The sequence below is a fragment of the Convolutriloba macropyga genome, chromosome 3 (genome assembly GCF_964194025.1).
Source record: "Convolutriloba macropyga chromosome 3, txConMacr16.3, whole genome shotgun sequence".
NCBI classification, from domain to species: Eukaryota; Metazoa; Xenacoelomorpha; order Acoela; family Convolutidae; genus Convolutriloba; species Convolutriloba macropyga.
The window spans coordinates 42,357,813-42,363,521 of NC_134470.1; the positions used below are offsets into that span (position 1 = coordinate 42,357,813).

Sequence of the window (5,709 nt, forward strand, 5' to 3'; positions counted from 1 at the left end):
GTGAGAATTCGAAGCAGTTAAATGAAGTATGTTGCAGATGACACCACAATCCTCAACAAAGCCGCTAATTTAACATCAAGTGGTTTGACTTCTCAGCTTTTGTTTCTGAAAACTGAAAGGGATCTTGAAACAGAAAAAGCTTGACTTCCCTATCGAACATTTTCAATGACATGTTTCGGAGACCTTCTGATAAAATAAAATTAAACATACAAACCTTCCAAAACAGATTTTTTAAAAAAAGCACAAGAGTCCCAAAAAATGGCAAACGACAGACGCACAACCCCACATATTTATGCTGCTTAAATAAGGAAATTCCAGCGAAAAGAAGATAAGGTTATAGTTAAACAAACGGTTCAAACAAGTCTTAAAAATTAGGAATTCGCAAAGAACGCTTCATGGTTCAGAAATTTCAGAATCTGTTTTTATTTTTCTATGAGAAAAAAATCGCTGCCGAGCAAAACTAAATTCTGAAATCGTTTTTCCTACGTGTCAATAATTGATGGTGCTCTTTCAACGAACATGTGGGAATACGTTCAACCAAGAAAAAAATCTCGAACATAGCTTTTTAAGCTCGGAAAAACAACAATCAGTTTCTGATTTTTCAGAATAAAAATAATTTAGAATTTAGAATTTACCGTTAAATTGAATAGACTTTTACCAATAATGGGTCATAAGTTTTTACTTTTTTGCAACATTCTGTTTTACAAAAGAGATAGAGAGAGAGAGAGAGGGTGAGGGAGAAATGTATCAAAACTGACACCAGACAAAGCAAAAGATAACAACTTCCAGCAATTTCGGGATAAAACTTTCTCAATGAACCGGAAGCACATAATAATAATCTTTCGTCAATGTGATCAAAAGTCAACTCAATCCTTTTTTGAAAGTTTACGGCCGAATGTTTTCAAAAATTTGATTACGTTTTGAATGTTTAATTTGTGAATCGACGTTTTCTAACAACGTTTGCTAACCTATGATTGCAACATTTTGAGTACCAATTAAATGAGCGTGTGAACGGCCCATGCAGGTTGCTCGAAAACAAACTGTAGTCGCAGTCCAAAAATAATTACAAGCAAACAATTAAAACATCCTTTGGCAATGCGAGTAAATATGATAAGCAAATATGTTTCAAAGCTGGGAGTCGATTACTTTAAAGTTTGAATAACGCTATCGGAAAAACAATTTCCAACGTTTTTACATAAACTGAGGGATAAATAATTACAGGGAAACGAATTTCTTTTCCAACGATTCTGGCAGGGGTAAAATAAATCTTTATGTTGTTTTCATTTTGGTCAATGTTCTGGTACAAAGACATTAATCAACAGGTTTCGACTTAGTTGAATTAGCTGATTGTACGAATGCATTATACATGTTATCGAACCTTTCGAAACTCAAACTTAATCCTATATTAAACAGCGGAAAAATCAGATACTGCTTTAATAATCTACGTAAAATATTTGTTACAATGCAACCCAACATCATTTCTCATGCGGCAGAGAAGTCTGGCTATGCAATTGAAGCTGCTGAAGATCGAAAATATGCTCAGTATGAAATAGCTGTGCTCAACAATGAATTTTGTTCGTCCCTCTGGCAATTGAAGTTTTTGATGGTCTGTCGAGGACTCGGAAGAAGGCCTTACTGCGCATGTCGTTGTCAGCTGATAGCAGAAATTATCAGTTAGTGGGACAATCCATTGCCTTCAACAGAGCAGTTCAATCACTTTCTGTTGTCATCATACGAGGATCAGCTAATGTGCTGTTGTCGCGAGCCCCGTAGTTGAACGCAACAATTAGTTGAACTTGTCTGATAATCAGCGACCCGATTGTGTGGGACGCAATGTGAAGATGACTTTTCCTAGATGCTTGTGTTGAGCTGAATCAATCTCTTGATGAATTAGAAACAAGCCCGAACTTTTATTGAACTCACCAAATGAGAGGGAAATATTCTCGTAAGCAATGTCATCCAACAGTAGGGTACTTGAGCCCGGTTCATTAACGCGAGGAAATTAAAAAATCGAGAGATAAAAGGCTGAGGGAGAGAGGAAGAAACATCAGAGATCGGAGAAAACATTAAGATTGGCAATAAGAATTAATCAGCAATTACTTAAATTTTAGATCAATATAAACCAAGATTTTTGATACTGGCGACCACGCAGATTGCAAGACTTCGAAATTTGTTCGTAAAAAAAACATGGTAAGTGAGAATTCGAAGCAGATAAATGAAGTATGTTTCAGATGACACCACAATCCTCAACAAAGCCGCTAATTTAACATCAAGTGGTTTGACTTCTCAGCTTTTGTTTCTGAAAACCGAAAAGGATCTTGAAACAGAAAAAGCTTGACTTCCCTATCGAACATTTTCAATGACATGTTTCGGAGACCTTCTGATAAAATAAAATTAAACATAAAAACCTTCCAAAACAGATTTTTAAAAAAACGCACAAGAGTCCCAAGAAATGGCAAACGACAGACGCACAACCCCACATTTTTATGCTGGTTAAATAAGGAAATTTCAGCGAATAGAAGACAAATTATAGTTAAACAAACGGTTCAGAAAAGTCTTAAAAAGTAGGAATTCGCAAACAACGCTTCATGGTTCAGAAATTTCAAAATTTGTTTTTATTTTTCTGTGAGAAGAAAATTGCTGCCGAGCAACACTAACTTCTGAAATCGTTTTTTCTATGTGTCACTAATTGATGGTGCTCTTTCAACGAACATATGGAAATGCGTTCAGCCAAGAAAAAAATCTCGAACATAGCTTTTTAAGTCAAGAAAAACAACAATCAATTTCTGATTTTTTAGAATGAAAATAAATTAGAATTTACCGTTAAATTGAAATAGACTTTTACCAATAATGGGTCATAAGTTTTTATTTTTTTTGCAACAATCTGTTTTACAAAAGAGAGAGAGAGAGAGAGAGAGAGAGAGAGAGATGTATCAAAACTGGCACTAGACAAAGCAAAAGATAACAACTTCCGGCAATTTCGGGATAAAAGTATCTCAATGAACCTGAAGCACCTAAAAATATTCTTTTGTCTTATGAAGTTAAGAATCTGGTCTCGAAAAAGCCCAAAGTATTGAATGCTTTTAACTTGAGAGACTGTCTACCAAACAACCTACTTCCTGTTAAGATAAGTTCTTTAGTTATTAGCCATTTACAATATGCAGCAGTACTTTTGAGCACAGATGATAACAATTTAATCATTACTTTAGAAAATCAATTAAGCTGGACAGTAAAAGCGTGTTATGATTGTTCAAAATTGGAGTCATCTACAGATATTAAGCTGCAGCAGAAAATATTACCTGTTCACCTCCTGCTTGTTTACAGAATAACCTGCTACCTTTTTACCTTAATTACTAATAGAAAAACCAGCATTCAATAGTCTAAATGGACCCTTGCTACCTACTTTTGACTGCTATAAACGTCAAAGAACTGGAAAGTTTTTTCATCGAACAGTTAGTAGGAGCAAACACTACGATAAAAGCGTAATCCGAAGACAAATTTAATTTTTGAACAAGTTGCCTAAAAATCTTTTGTTCTCCCCATGTAATTACCCTACACTCAAAAGAAATCTAAGAGATTTTTTCTTTAAACAGTTTTTTGCTAACTATAAAAATTATAATTTTTTTGTAAAGTTTCATGGCGTGACATCAAATTTTCGTGACTTCTCAAAAACATTAATTATAAAATAATGTTTGGATTTGTTCGCATTAGTAAATAATGTAAGTGTGACTTCTCTCTATACCTAATGATTGAAAACTTAATTTATCTCCTTTGAAATGTATAGTTTTTGTAATATTGTAATAATTAATCATGTAACATTATGCCTGTAAAATACACTGCCTTGAAGTTTACACTAGTCTGTAAAAACTCAGGTAATTCAGTGTTTTTCACACACACACACACACACACACACACACACTCACTCACGCCCACGCACACGCACACCTACACACACGCACACACACAAACACACACACACACGGGCGCAACACACACACACGCAACACACACACACGCACGCACACACGCAACACATAAACACAACCCCCAAAAACTCTAGCATATACACGTGCACCGCTCCACCCCACCCAACCCCTACACACACACACACACACCAAAACGCACGGCCTTGCTACACATCACATAAGTAATTATTATGGGTTAGTCAGAGAGAACTATAGGTAAGTCTACTTCGCGCGCAGAAATAAGTAACCCTAACTCTATATCTCTTAGGGATGCAAAAAGAGCCCATTTTGGGTTTGCCTTAGTTCCCCGTGCGAGTGAAACTTGTACTAACTGTATGGACGGCGAAATGTTGTTAAGAATCTTTTCAACAGTTGAAGTGTGAAGAAATTTGAAGCATAGAAGTTTGAAGAATGAACAAAGACGCTCATCTGAGATCAATCGTTCTAAACATGTTCAAAAAAACAGAAAATCACATTTATGGTAATTTGAACTATGTGTAATTGTGCTTAAAAACGTAAATTCTATAGCCAGCTTTGTGTACAAGCTCTGCTGTTTTCTCGCTCTTTATAATAAAAAAAATTAAAGGACTGTTTATAAATGCTTATGAAAAGCTTATGAATACAATATATATATATATATATATATATATATATATATATATATATATATATATATGTATATATATGTATATATATATATATATATATATATATATATATATATATATAATATATATATATATATATACATATATATATATATATATATATATATATATATATATATATATATATATATATAATATATATATATATATATATAAATATATATATATATATATATATATATATATATATATAAATATATATATATATATATATATATATATATATATATATATAACTCACTACAGAATGGTTTTCTATACGTTTTCACTTACTTGAGTTCATAATGGTCATTGATTATCATGGACCGATCTAATAACTTCTGCTTCTTACTACTTCTATTCTTAATTAGCTATCGTTTGCCAAAACTCTCAATGTAGTTTTAACAAAGATTTAACTAAAGTACTCCAGACGGTGCCAGGAAATTGGGCCGAAAGGAAAATTAGCCGAATGGAATATTAACCGAAAAAAGACCAATCAGATTTGAGAACGCACATTGTTATTGCGAAAATAACATATTCGGCCGTAACGGCTGTGATGTTTTGTTCGGTTGTGATATATTCCTGTCAAGTCCCATAGGCCGCTGAGGCATGACCGCGGCCCGCGAGTTATGACCAAATGCGTTAATTTCATGTGTGAGTTAGATAATTGCGCGTCCCATTTGTCTTTGCATACAGCAATTAACTCAATCAATTATTTCAGCTACTTAACGATAAGTTTTGACTTTATCGGCTGATTTTCACGTCAGCTAGTTTTTCGGACACTACTCCAGACGGTGACTTGTAAGAGAGCCGAAGTGAAAAGAGCCGATTGAAAGAGAGCCGAAAATATATTTAAATTATTAGTCGATAAATTTTGGAGCCAATTAAATTGCCTTCTGAAATGAGACTACCAAATTCTCAGCCAATCATAACGGAGTATTTGAGAAATGAAATTTTAATATTTTCTAGTAAAGAAACTGAAAGCGAAGTAATAAATAATTATCTTCAAATTATAGCGGGCCATGGCCATGCCTTAGCGGCTCATGGGACTTGATATGAAACTATCACAACCGAACATCAGACCAATTAACCCCCTT

The 5,709-nt window shown here is 33.9% G+C and overlaps 1 protein-coding gene across 1 annotated transcript in view; it reads right to left on the reverse strand.

The window, feature by feature from the left end:
- The window catches only part of LOC142336213 (uncharacterized), an 87,894-nt gene extending 83,492 nt beyond the window's left edge, over window positions 1-4,402 (reverse strand). Inside the window, exon 1 of the mRNA XM_075384878.1 lies at window positions 4,298-4,402. The gene's annotated coding sequence lies outside the window, so the exon portion shown is untranslated. The remainder of the gene's footprint in view (window positions 1-4,297) is intronic.
- Window positions 4,403-5,709: the final 1,307 nt, after the last annotated feature.